Source organism: Telmatherina bonti, assembly GCF_933228915.1.
Source record: "Telmatherina bonti genome assembly, chromosome: 15".
NCBI lineage: Eukaryota > Metazoa > Chordata > Actinopteri > Atheriniformes > Telmatherinidae > Telmatherina > Telmatherina bonti.
Genome location: NC_136613.1, coordinates 18,261,738 through 18,279,350, shown reverse-complemented (window position 1 = coordinate 18,279,350; position 17,613 = coordinate 18,261,738).

Below are 17,613 nucleotides of genomic sequence, written 5' to 3'. Positions count from 1 at the left end.
CTTTTCAGCAACTTCAGTATGATATATATATATCATACTGATATATATATATTTTTTTTTTTTAATTGATTTTTTTTTAAATTTATTTATTTATTCATTTTGTTTAACTATCTGTGTGCAAGGCAAAGATTTATACATCAGGGTAAAAACACAGGGCACAGAGTATGGATGCATCTGGATGAAGCCAAAGCCAATGCCAGGGGTCCTTGTGCTTAACTTCAGGTTCAAATTATTTGAAAAGAAATGTGAGAGAAAGAAAAACAACTCCAATCCTAAGGTATGTTAGAGCTAATATTGAGTTTGAAAAAAGGACATAAATGGGCTATTATCTTGCAGGAGAACCAATGCAAATCCAGTCATTAGATTGGCATGAAGTGCAGCACAGAAGCATATGCAGTGGAGCGTGAAAATATTTCAATTGAGTTGCTGAGAAATTTCACAGGAAAAGAAACAGCATCACTGTGCCGTTTGTTTACAACTCCTTTCATGTCCATGAAAACATTGCTACGTATCACACATGACAAAAAAAAGTATGCAGAATGAAGTGTGAAGCGTGCATAATGCAGTACACAATTCTTTCTTAAAGCTTTAATATAATGTTTAAAAGAGAGTTACAGGAGACTTTTTAAGTCTCATCCACTGGAGATACAGAATGTGCCTTACCTCACAGTCTGTTAGTCAGTCAACCAGACAGTCCACAGTCAGTGTGACATATGAATACAGAAAGAAAACCCAAAAGACAAGTTTTCTTAGGAAAAAAAAATGCCAGCCATCCTCACAAGTCTTCCTTTACCTCTTACTGGCTGTCTGGTTTCTCCTGCTTCACCTCCCTCCTGCTATCTCTAAAATTCTCCTCACACAGACTCCACTTCTCTAATCCTTTCTAAAGGAAGCCGAAACTGCTCCAAAAAGCTCGACCAGGCACCGACTTCTCAGGCTTTTTCCCTCTTTTGTATTATTTGTTGGCCGGGATCATTAACTTCATCCCATGAGAACATGAGGAGGTAAATAACCCCCCTCCTTTCTGTGGGAGGCTGTCAATCATATGTGACGATGAGGTGATGAGGGGCTGCTTTTAGCCGCCAAGGAAGTACTGCTGATTGGTCACCAGGGAACAGAGGTGCCCCGCATGACAAATGAGAACTGGATTGATTGTGGAGACGCTATTCAGTCTATGCACATTTATAATAGACTTTTAAACAGCTCATTCATTAAGATGTCATTACCACAAAAAGAAAAAAAAAAAACAAGGGAAGAATCTTAATATGTCAGGATATAGTTATTTCATGCAGCTGGATATAAGGAGATGGAATTCATGTTGTGCACGGGTGACTGAGTAAACGTTGGGACAAACTGAATCTGAAGATCTTTAAAATGACTCTTTGGTACAGTCTGGACACTCAGTAGGGGAACAGCAAGGGAAGCAGAAAGCTATCGTTGCCATGGCAGTGTGGTGGGAGCAACGATGCATCCTGGCTCTTGAGCCAAATGCCACTCTAATCTTTTCACTGGCAAACCTTCAGCTCTCTCTTCACAGCTTGTTTGTTTCTCAGTCAAGCCTACTGCTGTCTGTCACTATCCACTTCCTTCCAGCATCTCATGCCAACGTGAAGTCGGCTGCATTTTGTAAGAAAAACCAAATGTGTAAAGACACTGTGAGTGAGACAACAACATCTGAGAGAGGTCACTCTCCTCCCGTGACCACAGCTAAACTCTTTAACTGATCATCAATGAGAAACAATGCATGTCTTTCACTGTGATGCCTGCGCTTGGCTCATTCGTGCACATTATCAGCCCACTAATGGATTTGTAAACAGCACAGTGCAAATGTATTCGCTATGTAAAACACACACTGCAAATTTGCATTATCTCAACATCAGCTGCAGAACGTGAAGCATTTCTTTTCTATTTACAGCAGCAAGGGAATCAAAAGGAGTTTTTTATTGCCTGTTCCTCAGGCCATACAACACATCTTACACACTGTCTGTGGGGAAAATGACTTTGCTACTTTCTCTCACGCTGAGATTAATTTCAGTGCAGTGAGACACCATGAAACTCAGGGTATTTAAATGGATTTCAGAGTTACCCTGACATTTGAAGACAGAGAAATAGTACCCTGCTCTCAGGTCAATCCGAAGTCACGCCCTTCCCTGAACTGCGATAAACATGAAGTGGGAAAAAATGTGTGTTTCTGTTTTTAACATTCCACAAAAGAAAATTTGTCTGGACCGCGGTTTTAGCATCTGTCCCCACCTCGCCCACTGGAACCCGGACGTGAGCCTTGATCTGGTCTGACACATAACGTTTTTGTGGTTTTGAGTCCGGAAAATTGATCAGAGATGTTTGTTTTTGCGTATTTCTGTTTCTTAGTGGCTCAGCTCCACTAAGTAAAAAAAAAAAAAAAAAAGTACTATTATAAAGAAAATATTTCACATCAACTATGGCCTCACATATTAGCTTTATCTAAATGAAAATATCTCAATAAACTGATGAAGAAGGGCCCAAAAACAATGTAGAACCAGCAATAACAATTATGTTTCCTATTCATGGATTTGTATAAGATGCTGACATTTCTAATCTAATCCCAGTTAAAATTGCCTCCAGAAAGTACACTGTATTTTACAGTACATATACTGTCTTATCAACAAACAACAGCACTGTTAAAACAATTATTCAAAACAAATTAATATTCATCCCCATTAAATAAGGCCATTTACTGCCTAAGGCAGTTCTCTTGGTAATGGCTACGACATCAGGATGCATTAATGGCCTGCAAAGGGCCAAATAAACCCTCTTGGGGAGGCAGATAAGATGTTGGAACAACACAGGCCATGAAATTAATTACTACATAAACTCTGATGACTGAGAAAGAAACAGAATTTCTCAAAAGTAAGTAACTGTTAACTGCATCATCAATGTGACACAAGGTTAGATCTCACCCCATGCTTAGCTTCTTCTGGGAGCAAATTTGTCTCATTTCCAACAAATAAGTACGCAAATACGCAAATGAATTTAAAATATTTGAAAAATAAAATCATAACATAACCATTGATCTACTAGATTATTGGACTATCAGGGTAAATTGCATAAGGTCACAACAACCCCACAACAACCAGAACTGCAGACACACATACAGTATGTATCTGGCATATTCTGCAAACAGGACATAAAGAATGACATATACTTACATTTTTAAGTCCACAGTGATCTTCTCAAACACATGTGAAATGCAGCTCTCATTGACAGCTTAGCTCGCTACTTCAGCACCACATGGACGAGAGAATAAACAAAACATACAGTAGCATCCCGGCTGGTCTCTTTCAATACGCCCTCCCTCATTGCTAAAGCTCCCCACCCAACCCTAACCCCAGCCGTATGCTCATGCAAGCATAAATCATGCCCAGGAAGCGTCACTTCCACTGGGCCATTTCATGGATACGGTCTCCATTAATGCTTGGCCCCATCATCCTCCCCCCTTTTTGGGGTTGAGCAGTTGCCCCTGACTCCCCACCCTCGCAGCAATGAGACAAAGAGGTAACAAATAGAGAGACTAGGGGGGTGCACAAACCTTGGGGACCATATTTTGATGAGTTTCTAACTACAGAGGCAGGCCTCTAACAGATGGGACCAGTCTCCGGGGCTCTGCTGCATCGTTGCATTTTATACAAAGCTCTATACATCTTTGCAATAAATGTTGGATTGTATTTCTCCGCTAAATGACACTCAGCAGATTGTAGATCACGTACAAGTAAAGGGCAACACAAAATAGGATGTCTTTCCTGTATTATGTTTGCCATCAAGCCCAGAGAAATGACAGTAATTAAAGTCTGAAAGTACATGCCTAATTGAGTTAGCATGTGCTTCAGCATCAAGATGGTCTTTTTCAGTGCAAACACTGATCTAAGCTGCAATAATTATTTTCCTAACGAGGACAGTCCAGAACACTCCTCCTTTTGCCAATAAACAATAAGATGAAAGCAAAAGCTGTCCTCATTGTGGCAAAGGTTCAGGATTATAATTGCTTTCATCCCCAAGGCATGCTGCCCATAACGAAGCGACTCAATCAATCCAAACGTTGCCCCAACAAATGAACACATTACTACAAAGCCAGTTAACACTGCCGACGGTTAATCTTCAGCCTTCGAGAGGAGTCGCATTTGGTGAAGGTAAAAGGAAGCATACTGTAAATAGGAAGATTCGCTTGCCTTTGTTTATTACAGCATTATATAAAATATTTAGCTAATGTCTACATTCATTTGGCATGGTTTATGATCAGCTGGAACGACATATAGTGATGTGGGCATTGACCTGGCATTGATTCTTTTCCTCTCATTGTGTTTATGCTCCGAGCAGTATCAGCTGTCACCTTTGGTCATGTACGCATACTGTGACATTAAAGGGGTGGATTGAATTTGGTTTAGAAAACCAGTTAAGTGAAAAAGGGTTTCTTTACCAGTACCCTGTTACCTTAAAGACATTCTGTTAATGTGTAATACGCCTTATTCTGCTCATAAAAAGCAAAGTTCAACGGTCATTGACAGTATGTCTTCATGAAGTGATTCACATGCAGTTACATTATGGGAGTCATGACAAAAGATCAAAAAAAAAAAAAAAACACATCAGGCCAAAGGAAACACTCATGTATCGTTTACAGAGAAAACCAGTTTGTGGTTGAGAGCAGCCTGGTGGAATACTGTCTGTAGCTTTCTTACTGAAACCAATCCGTGAAGGGGTTGCGGAACAGAAAGGTCATATGTTATGTTTAGTCCACACCGCAGCTCCATTGCCTGGAAAGTCTTGGACTGATGGTTTTTCTACTTAAAAGAAAAAAGAAAAGGATGTATTCTTTTGAAAGGCAGCAGTGAACGCCTGCTACATTCTTTGCTACTTGGAAGAGGCTATAATTGCTTCCAGGTTCTGTGGGATCTATTGTCACAGCTTTATCAGGAATCTCCCACCAATAGCAGTAAATGTTTCTTATCAAAATTGATGCCGGTGAAGCACTCACTCAGTCTTTCCCCCAGTGTAGTGATTCCAGCCAACACCCAACCCCCTGACCAACTTGTTTTACAAGTAGCAGCAGCTATCGAAGATGCCGACACGGGCAGATATAAAAAATTAATTTCAGTTCTCATGAGTCAAGGTTTAAGTCATTGTTGTTCCTTCATTTTCAGTCTGACACTGAACCACAAGCTCTGGCCTATACTTCAAGATTTGCTGGAGGAGGCTGAAACATCTGTTGTGGTGTGGTGTGTTCACATGTCCAAAGAGACTGTCAGAGCCAAAGGCGGAAGCCCAGCTGTTTGGATCTAGGTTGGTTGGAAGTGGGCTGGGGGATGTTTGCATAACTATCCGCCCAGGTTGGGGCATTTTTGATGCTGTCGTTATTGTAGTTTGCACTATTAGTAACCATCGTAAGACTATTTTAAAAGCACATGAACATTAAAGTCCTGTTGTTGCTATTTTACAGGTAATCCTGAAGGTTAAAAAGCAGCCTTGCTGTTTAACTGTGACTGTTGGCTCTGACTGGCCATAGTAAATATCTTCCCTTGCACTCCATCAACATGTCAACAAGACATTCCTTTGAGGCAGCGTAGGATCCATTTCTCAGTCTTGGCAGGTGAATCCCATTTCCAGGAGTTAAACATGGATGAAACGTTTACACTGTTACTGATAAAAAAAAAAAAAAATCCCAGCTGCATTATGTGTTTTGTACAAACTTATTTTGGTTTATCTCCAGTAGATTAACCCTTACTTTACACATACTACTGCTTTGTAACCCAAATTATTTGCCTACCATCATGGAGACTGTCTTTTTGTTAACATTTAAATAAAATGTCCTCATCATGTGTCTCTACAAGTGCATGCACAAGCCCCAATTTCCTCACAAGGTCTCATTTCTATGCACAAACTTTTGGCTCTGACAATGAGAGTGACCCAACAACAGCTCGTCCTGTCACAACAACCAGGCCTGGATGACTCGCAGCTGCTACCGGAGCTGGCACTGCTGATCCACTGTGCACAGTTGGGCTTATTATTTGGAGTGAAGACTGAATCAACATAGTTACATACTGAAAACAAGAGTGAGATTTGAATCACAAATCCAAGTCGACAGGGATCCAAAGCACTCTTAGGAAATAAACAATGCAACAATCCATTTAAATGGTCTTTTTAGACCAGTCTTTAATCAGAAAAAAAAAAAAAAAAAGTGAAAATAGTTGCTTCAGGCAGAAAAGAACAATACTCTGAAATAATATTATGGTTCATTCTCTAAAATCTGAAGCAAGATGGGTTGTTTTGGAGAAATAACAGATCCAGATGCCTGTGTGAAGGAAAGAACAGAAAACCTAAATGGCTTCACCAGATCTCAATTCCTCTATCTGGCACAACCACACTGTTCTTCCATTAAGCAACATGGCATTGCTTTATTTTCCACCAAAACAAAAAATATGAGGAGACTAATGCATCTCATTAAAAATTAGAAACTCTCTTGTAAAGAAAAACACTCAAAACTTAAACTCTTACATGACAAAAATATGTTAACAAGTCTGTTCATGTAAGCAGGAAAAGCAGGATGAATAACTCTACCAGCAGTCGTTTTTATTAGGAAGCTGATGTATCGGAGCTCAGCTCAGCTGTCAGCAGATGTGATGTATGTGCAAATAAAAGAGAGCATGTTATCAAGATATTGTGTCTGGCTGCCCTCTGAATCAATTTAGCTGTAGAAAACAACCAAGACTCATTTTAATGACTTACACACAAAGTTTTGATTCCAGTTCCTGTTTGTGCACTTTTGGTCATCCGTGCATATGTTCATTTAGCAGTTTCTTGACTGTGCCGACTGCCTTCTGCTGATCTCATTTATAACTAAATTAGTATCTATGTGTGGAGCTTTATGTGAAGCCATTTATATTCTAAAATGTCCACTTCTGGAAGACTTCAGGTTGCCTAGCTGCTCAGTCTGAGATGATCAGCTCTGATAATCAGTGAAACAGGACTAAAATGTAAGGCTTTGCTGTTAATAAACCCCCCTCTCAATAACATTAAATGCTTCTTGATCCAATCTTACCTGCTTCCCCATGGCTGTGGCTGTATGTCTCATTCCCTGGAGAAAAAGGCTAAAACTGGGTATTACTTTAAGGCAGCTGGTGTTACCCTTGAGGTGTAAAATAGACAGGAGACACAAGAGTGAAGGTGTTCTTTCTGCATGTACACTCCTCTTCACAAGGGTGTGTATTCATACATACCTCACAGATACACACACTCTGTTTCTCATCTGCTTTACAGGTCCATACACGAGAATGGAAATCTCATGAGAGGATTACTTAACTCTTTCGTTAGCTGGAATATCTATTATTCCCATGTGTTTCTGTGAAGATCAGCCAGCAAGACCACCTTCTATAACCCCATCAAGGGCAGTGCTGACAATACTATTAATGTGTAGCATCTATTTCACAAGGACAAAAACAAAGCATGAATAATACGTGTCAGAGATAGTACCTGGCATCAGATAATGCTGATAAAAAGGCCCATTTCATCGCCACAGTTTGCTCTATTGTGTTAACCAAGCACAGACAAATAAGGCTGAAGAGTAAGGACCCACAGCAGCCAACAGGCAGAAAGCAGAAAAAATTGCTATTAAGCAAGAGAGAATTGGTTTTCTCCACCCTAATGAGAATTCATCCTGCGAGATAGATGAGTCACTGTGAAAACAATTCTCTACTGGTAATAATGAGATCATATTTGAAGAATTGGGTGTACATCCCTCAAGTGAAAAAGAAGAGTTTAAACCAAACCAGCCTTATTTCAAGGCTTTTTAGCTTTTTAAGTCATGCTGAAGTAAATCCATGCATATTAACATTTTTGGTATAAGACTGGCTGCTTCAAGTCAGGGAAAGAAAGGAAAGAGAGACTTTTACTTTTCTTGAGTCTGTTTAATGCTGGTTTTAAAGCTTTTTGGCCTGTTAATGATTCATTACAAACTTCTCACTAAAACCAAAACAGAAACATTGAAACTCTGTAAAGTGACTGTGGCACTTGCTATCAAATCAGACTGCAGCCTTTGGAAGTTAATTGGGATGACAGAAAATAAAACTATAAATCATACTTTTAGAGTTAAACAGCCACTATATTAAAAAAAAGTAAATAATAGAGCAGAGAGGAAGGTGCTCAATTAGCTTCTGCATCATGCACAAAAGCTCTTGGGGAAGAGTTAATTACTCCAGACAGACATCTGTGAAAAGAAGCAGATGTCGAATTCAACCTTGATTTTGGATCAGCTGGAAATAAGTGAAAAAATGCAACTGTAGAGCTACATTAATTTTGCCTTGACTTTACGGACGGCATACTGGCAGTCATTGTTTTCAACAATGATGAAGCAGCTGATGGGGAAAACTGCTGAAACAATACAGGAGATGTCAAAAATTTTTCATCTTATTAAATGTTTTGCCTTTTATACAAGAATAAACATGTTTGAGTCCTTTAAATGAAGCATTTACAGGCATTTAGAGTACTTCTCAGCATTTAGTTAAGCCAAAAAGTTTTTTAGTTGTTAGACAAATTATAATTATAAAAGCTAATGACTCATTCATGCCTTAGTGCATTATAGGGAAGGTCATGAAAAAAGACCAAGTTATCAGCCAAGATTTTATTTTTCATATAATAAAAAGAAAGGTGGCACACTGTTTCAGATTGTCCTCATTTTGAATTAGACTTTCTCTTTAATCATTCCTGTCTTTCTTAGGAATGTGGAAATTATATTAGGTAAAAACGTTTTTTTGTTTTTTTTTCCCCCTTTGGTAGAAATGGCAGTTTTTTCACATTAGTCTTTCTTCATTTTCCTGTATGTAAAGGAGTTTAAGCTGGATTGCGTCACAGTTGAATGTGGTGCGGAACCATGCAGGCTATCGAAGCAGGAGGAAGACGGGATGCAGGAAAACTTAACACAGGGACTTGACATGGAAAGGAACGACAACAACAAGAATAATGGTCACAAGTGGAGTGAGTGAGCAAAATGAACCCAGGTGTACAAATGAACAGGAAATGAGAAGCTCAACAGTAAACATGAGGGAGTAAAACTAAACACATGAAAAACTATGAAACACCACAACAGAACCACAAAACCATGACAGAGTTTCATAACAAAACTCTGTAAACTCAGTAAAGTGCTTCATAAAAAAATAACTTTATTAAATAAGCAAGGCATTTGTTTTTTGTTTGTTTCTTTTTTTTATTCAAATTTTAAAAAGTGATTTCTTCTTCTTTAATTTTCATTTCTTTTTTTTAAGATTTTTCCACAGGTAAACTAGTTCTACCCACCTCTGATGTAATCAGCCTTGGTTTTTCGGGAAGGGGACTTTTTACACACCTGTTGAGGTGGGATAATTACACCTTTATGATTCCTTTGAGCATAATGGAGTTGGATGACTTCAGCAAGTTTCCAGCAAACAGAAATCCAAACCCCAGATTAACTCAACATATGTAGGCGTAGAAACTTGAAACGTTTACTGCAGATGTGCATGATCAAACCACAGCAGGCCAGAGCATCAAAATGTGCTTGAGAAATATCATTAGTTGTGTATCTTATACGAGGAAATGTCATTTTAAACCTATACTGATTGCAAGGAAAACTGTATTGAATGGTGTGTACATCTAAACTGTGAGATTCAGAGCTGAGGCATCAAACTTCTGGTCACTCTAAAGGAAAAAGCTTTTTTTTTATGCTTTTGATTCTAAATATGCTAAACATTATTTTGTCAAATACACAAATAACAGTCATGTCAATAAATCATTAAAATTCTTGTGATTTCTTTTCATGACTTCTCCAGAGTTACCTTTCTACTTGCAGACAGCTGGGACCCTTATTAGCCACCCTTTTTCCTTCATCTATCAACCTTGCATGAGTGATTTGTAAGAATGCCTTTTTTAAATTCTAATTGTGTTATAGTGCTTTACAGAAATGGTTCCTGCACAAATTGAAATTCTGTCACTGATATTTGTTGTTGCTTTACCTTTATTAGGTGTATCTTATTGTGCTATTTATTTTCTTTTGACTGGTTTAACTGTAAATGAATTGCTCTTTGGGGTTAATAGTTGTTTAATCTGAATTTTAATCTGAACTGTCAGCAGTGTCACCATCACCAAATCTTAAGTTTCTTTGCACTTTAGTTGCATAGTCTCAACTGCATCTTTTTTATATATTAATTTTACTGTGGTTTTACAAGCATATCTGATTTAACTCTTAGTTAACTCTGCAATCAATATGTCTGTATTTTCTAAATGAGGTTAGTGTTTGACTATGTGATTATGCTGTATTCAATTTCAAATCCGGATGCACTCACTTTAAACCTAGTTAAGCCAAACTTATTAGAACTAATTGTCAATTAAACTGATCTTACAGAAGCTAATGTGACTCACCCTTTTGTTTGTATGCTTTGCTCAATCGTTGCCATGCAGCAAAATGATTGTTTGGATGAACATATGGGACTGCTACAGTAATTTCCCAAATACAAAACATCACATCATCAAATTAAATACAAATTTCTTATTACGAAAAAAGAAAAATGTAACAACTCACATTAGTGCTAAAAAAAAGGGGGAAAAAAGGACTGGCAAGGAAAAAATAAAAATGCAAACTAAATAGAAAGGGAAAAAGCTGCAGGCAGCTCCCCTTACTGCAAATAATCAGTCCACTAAAGTTTGCTGAGCAAGAACTGAAAAAATCTGTGGTCACACTCAGCAGTACTTTAAAAAGTCTCAAATATATTTTCCAACCTTAGAAACTAGCGACAATTGCTGGTCGCAACCTTTTCCCTCATATTTCCCAAATAAAAATAAACACATTTTAGGTCATGCTGCTAGATCTCATCAGCTGTGACACATTAATATTTTCATGCCATATGGCTCTCTATCACACATATTGTCTCATAGCATATGCTGTGAAATATCACATCTCTGAGCACATGCCTAGGAATTGCTAAATGGCATGCTGACAGTTAACTAAGAAGTCAACAGAATCACTATGTTCATGGCTGTGCCATAAAACAAGCTTGATAACAACAAGCTTTGGAGGAAAACATCTGGTTGCTCTAATCCCTGATGTTGCAGGGGAGTCATTTTTCAGCCACATAGTTTTCTGCTTGTTGTGCAAGTTTGAAGAATGTACAAAGCTGTGTGTTGAAAGCTCTCTCCCTGTATCCCGAAATGACCTGGTAATGTAATTTAAACAACAAATCATTCACTGCCCATCTTTGCCAAAGAACTGACAAGACGAGGTTGACCAAACTTGACCTACGGCCCCACCCTGCATCGTCCGTGGGCTGTTTTTTCTACTGTGGGTGTATATCATGAATTTACTCAAGAAAAGAAAAGAAAACCAATGCTGGCACTCAAAGCAGTATCGTAACCACGTTTGTCTCGACACACATGCTTTGTTTCCAAACCAGTGCACACTAAGCGTTCAGACAAAAAAAAAAATAAAAATTAATCAAATATACAAATTCAGTGTATTTTCTACAGCTTTTCTCAGTGCAGTGTGATCTCAGTTTCAAAACGTTAAACACATTTATTCCATTTGGAGCACAAGGCAGAACAGATGGTGTGAAGGAAATGAGATTTCGTGGGCTGCATGAGTACAGCTCTCATGTTGCTGCACCAGGATTGTAGAAAACAGGGGAGAAGGAAATGTTTGTCAGAATGCTGGCCCCACAATTTCCAGCAGATCAAAATGAGTTGATTTGGAAAGCACTGGCACTGAATTAAAAATTCAAAAAGTCTAAGCAGAGAGTATCACTTGAAAGGGGATGTTGCTCCATCTCTAAAGCGAGTCTAAAACAGCGCAAAATTGCTTGAACTTGTTTTCATCAGGGACACACTTGGTATCTTAAATATCATATTTTGTTCATGAAGAGTTGAAGCAGACCGAGAGGCTCAAAGCAATCACTGCTAATCCTTTAATCTTCAACTTTTCTTTCTTCTTAAAATTGCCTTCATGACTCCTATGAGCCCTGCGATGGACTGGCGAGCTGTCCAGGGTGTACCCTGCCTGTTGCCCAAAGCCGGCTGGGATAGGCTCCAGCTTCCCCGCGACCCTGAATTGGAATAAGCGGTTCAGAAAATGAATGAATGAATGAATGACTCCTATGAGCCATTCTTATTGACCTTTGGGTGCAACATCATGTCAATCTTGCGATAATTAAAAGTCTCCTTTCTGTGATATTACATTTTATAAGTAAAATTATGGGTGTTGTGATCATTATTTCAATGTGCTGTGATTACTGGATATTTTTATGATTCCCCCCAAAAAATAGAATTGCTTTTGCTCAATAACTGAAAATAAAAAAGGTTCACAACAACTACAATCTGATTGGCCGTTAATGACAAAAATTCACTTTGACTTGAATATAAACTCAGGTTAGGTCTCCTGTTACACAGACACTTCCTATTTGGTCTAAATGACAAAAAAAAAAAAAAAAAAAAAGAAAAAGAAAATTAATAAATTAACCAAAGGGAAGTTGAAGGAAAGTATACAGACAAACACAACATTTAGCCCTTTACATTCATATAATAACTTTGATCAGTCCCTCAATCAAAATCAAAATATGACCCATGCAGCATAGCTTAATCTTCAGAATATATGTATCCCAAATAAACAAATGAACAATGTTTTTACTTTGTGAAAAGGAGACTTTTTTTTTACAACAAAGGTGAAGACGAGATGCAAGTGTTAGTACCAGTACAAGGCAAGGCAGGTTTATTTGTATATCACATGTCATATAGAAGACAATTTAAAGTGCTTTACATAAAACATTAAAGCATCACAGCGAGGTGCAGAGAGCATTAAAAACAAACAAACAAACAAGTGAAATGTTTAAAAGAAAAAGGAAGAGATGAAATAAAAATGCTTCAAATAAAATTGACAGTGTGAGGAATTACATTTCTTTGATAAGAGGCGGAAAATAAGAAAGTTTAGTCTTGATTTTAAACAGCTGAGAGTTTCAGCAGAACTGTAGTTTTCTGGGAGTTTGTTCCACAAGCAAGGAGCATAAAAACTGAAAGCTACCTCTCTATGTTTGGGAACAGAAAGTAGACCTGTTCCCTATTACCTTCCGGATCTGGTTAGTTAATAAGAAACCAGAAGATCCTGAATGTATTTTGGTCCAAAACCATCCAGTGCTTTATAAACTAACAGCAGGATTTTAAAGTCAGTTCTTTGACAAACAGGAATTCAGTGTAAAGATCTGAGGACTGGAGGTGTATGATCCACTTTCTTGGTCTTCATGAGGACTCAAGCAGCAGCATTCTGGACCTGTAAGGACAGCGTTACAGTAGTGTAGTCTCTTAAAGATAATGCATGGACAAGTTTTTCAAAATCCTGCTGAAGCATCTGTCCTTTAATCCTCAATATGTTTTTTAAGTAGTAAAAGGCCGACTTCACAACTGTCCTAAAATTCAGGTCTGAGTCCATCGCCACACAGAGATTTCTGGCTTTGTCATTCGTTTTTAACATAGCTGTCTGAAGCAATTGCTGACTTTTAATCTTTCTTCTTTGGCTCTGAAGACTATTATTTCAGCTTAGTCTTCATTTAACTGAAGAAGGTTGTGGCACATCCAGTCTTTAATTTGATTCAATTTCATTTTAATTTGACTTTCATTTGGATGGAATTCATCAGAGTTTGGATTGGACTACAGTCTCCTAGTGAGGTGGTTATGTAGATTTGTGTGTCATCAGCATAACTATGGAACCATATTTTGTTGTTTTTCATAACTTGAGCGAGTGCAAGCGTGTAGATGTTGAACAGCAGTGACCCCAAGATGGAGCCTTGGGGAACTCCACAGGTTATTTTAGTTTGCTCAGATTTACAGTTACCAAGACATACAAAGTAGTCCCTGTCCTTTAAATAAAACTCAAACCATTTAATTGCAGTGCTATCGAGTCTATCCAGCGCTGAGATCCAGTAGCACAAGGACTGAAATGTTGCCACTATCTAAACTTAAGACCTAAACTAGAGCAGTCGCAGTGCTGTGGTGTGGCCGAAAACCTGACTGGTAGATATCTAAACAGTTATTTAGTGTCAGAAAGTTGTGTAACTGCTGAAAGACAGCTTTTTCTATAATCTTACTAATTAATTATCATAAGTCATATTTTAAGTTGTTGTTGGTTAATAATAAAATTCATATCCATAAAATATGTGATCGTAAGAGATGCTCGTAAAGGTTGGGATATGTTTGGGGGTCTAAAAATCCAGAGTGTTATTTTCAGCCACTACCATATGCTGCTTGCTGGACTTCATGGGCAAAAGCCAAAGAGGACACTGCATCTGAAAGAGAGACCCAAAACAACAATACTGGCAGCAGATTTCATGGATAAGTCAAGCTCCCTTTGAAGTAATGATCTGCAGCAAAGGCAACAACAGCTTAAAAATATATTGAAGAAGAATGTTTGCTTCAGATTAAATTAAGAACAAAAGGTTGAATTTATCAACAATGAAACATGTCTTATTTGTTTAATGGTCTGAAGCACATGCCCAGAAGCACAAAGGAATAGTTGAAAAGGAAAAGTTGGACAGTTTTTAACTAACTGCTAAGTCCTGACCTAAATCCCAATGAAAACTTTTGGAGAAAGCTAAAATCTGCCATTGCCAAAAGGATTCCTGAAGTCTTGAGCTTGAACACAAACCAAAAGCAGCATGACAGAGACAGCCAAGAAGCTTATAGATAGCTCCGTGAAACATTCTAATGTTACACCTTTATTTTTTTTATAACCCAAAAAGGCCCATTTTTAAAATCTTACAGAAACAATACACTTATTCGAACAATCCAAAATTGTTAATCTCTGTTGCTTTTAAGATATTAAAAATTGGGTGCCAACACTTACCTGGATAAAAAAAAGGCAGTAAATACTTAAGTTAAATCATCACGCAGGAGGTACAGCAAGCTTTTGAGAAGCATCTGGTACACACTGCTGCATGTTAAATATTCCATGGCTGGTCTTCAAAATGACAGCAAAAAGACTGAGGCTTTGTAGCATTTGATTTGAAAGCAATTGTGCATGACTAACACCTTAATGAGCTCCACTGTGCCCTATTTTTGGTCTGCAGAGAGTTGTGTATCAATCTTGCCCTTGAAACCACAGGGCCAGGGCTCTTTTGTTTCTGAACATTCAGTCTCATTTCAGATGTGACCTTCCTCTGTCCTCCCTGCAGCTGCTCCTGATGCTTAGGAGAGGACACAGAACGGATGGACCTCCTGTTGGGAGCAGCAGCAACTCTGCCACAAGATCAATTTACATCCATCAAAACTGCAAAGATGAGATCTTAAATTGAATATTTTATCTTTGTATTGTTTTTACGAAGAAGATCACAAAGTAGTATCTAGTCTGTTATGTTTGCTTAGCTGTTTAGTGTTTGGCATGACAAAAGACTTGGTTTACAACACAGATTTGAAAAAGAAAGAAGGAAAAAGTCAAGGCAGTTGCTGTGGGGCTGGATTATCTGGTAAACACATCCAGAAATCTAGTCTGTCTCTTTGGTCTCATTAGAGTAAAAGTGTGCAGTTGTCAGTACAGCCTAACTCAGACAGCTGCAAAGCGCTGAAGGTTTCATCACATATCTTTATGATAAAGAAAACTGTCTTTGTTTAACAATAAAAAAAATATTTTCCATTTAGCTAGGTCATATGTTTTATAGGCAAACAGTCCTAGTGAAGCGTCTTCAAACTGGAGACATTTGTTGCACCACTACACACTTGTTTTGCAATAATTATTCATTATATTTCCAGTTACTGTTAAATTTAGTTAGTTATAAACCTGAAATATCTTATTTTCATTCAACAAGGACCATTCTCCAAGGACAAGAGCTATTTACATAAAAAATATTTTAAATCCTGATCATGAAGGAGAATAAAATGTATGAAACAAACAAATACATGTGCTATTCACTGTAATGAAACGTAAATCCTCCTTACAGAGCCACTACGATCACTATTTCCTGGTCTTATGCTGCCCCCTCGTGGCCAAGTTAGGAAATGCGTTGATTTCACAATGAACATGACATCTGCGCTTTGCCACAGTTAAGTAATCACTCATCCGCCTGTATTCATAAGTCCTTGATTGTTTTAATGCGCTTTGATTTGTTACTTTTTGCGTTATTTATAGTTTTGTCTTTGCCTCTTGTCCTGTTTACTTTTTTTATTCTCACTTCGTACTTGTATTTTCTATTGTTCATACAGAATTCTGTCAGTAGATGTACACTCACCCTGACTTGATGTATAAACTTTAGGAAGTTAATTAAAAAAAAAAAGAAAGAAAAAAAGTAACAACCCTGTGATGGACTTGTGACCTGTCCAGGGTGTACTCTGCTTCTCGTCCAAAACTGCTGGGATTGGCTCCTGTTCCCCGCGACCCTTAACCAGACTAACCTGTTTGCAAAATGAATGAATGAATAAAAAGTAATGACTCATTTAACTTGATTTTTGACTTTGTCACATATGACTTGATTGATTTATACAAACTGGAATTAAGCATTTTTCAAAAGAACTTTATTTCAAAACTTGTCTTTTCTTAATTTAGTCTTTTATTTATTAGTGGATTAACATTAACAAAATTCAACACATACTGCCAAAAATAGGCTGGAATTAGAGACAATGGGTAAGTTTCAATCTAATTAATGCCAGTTAACCTAGTTACCCTCAATGGTAAATAAGTGATGCATCTTTTGCACATTTCCTATTCTCATAACATATATCAAATTAAATCATATTAAAAACAAGAATTCATATTCACATTTCTGTTTTTCATGTTAGATGAGTGTACCAGAGCAAAGAAAACTGTTGAAAGAGTTGCTTTAACAAAGTCAACCATCAAGAGATTTGACCACAGCAACACTAACTTAAAATAATCCACCCAATCTCCAAAACAAACAGAAAAAACATGTATATGATGGCAAAATGCTTTTATACAAAGACACATAGCAGCAATAAATATCACTCAGCTATCTCTGCAGCAAAGGGTGGACTTCTTCAGTGATGAATAAAACAAAACAATGTGCACAGCTGCACAAAGAATGGTCAGTGTCATGCTTTTGCCTTCGCTGAGAGGCTGGAAGTTTATGGATGATGGCGTTGTCACTGTGAAAACACAGGGCAACGCCTGCTCTTCTGCACCTCTACACAAAGGTCAAGTCAGTGTGTGGTGTTGGCTGCCTGACAAACGCCTTGCCTTCACAGCGATCAGGATCAAAGAAAAGGAGAACTCTTCAAAGTCTGTGCCATTACTGTAGAGAAGCCATTACATCCATTTCCATGATTCACTTCTTGGTTTTTCTGCAGCAGAATGTCATGATACGATGGCCGGCGATCCTTAACTGCAAACAAGCTCACATTTGCTGCTTTGTTCTCTAAAAGGAAGAAAGCAATCTTATGAAACAAGAAAGGCTGATATTAATTAAATAGAGAAAAAAAATTAGCAAGAAATCATACAAAATTAGTTTATTACACAGTATCAACAAGAAGAATGAATAATTGGCTGTTATCAAATATTGTAGATTTACAAATATATATTTATGTCAGCAAATGGTGAGATTTATTCATTTGTTAAAAAAAAAAACACAAAAAAAA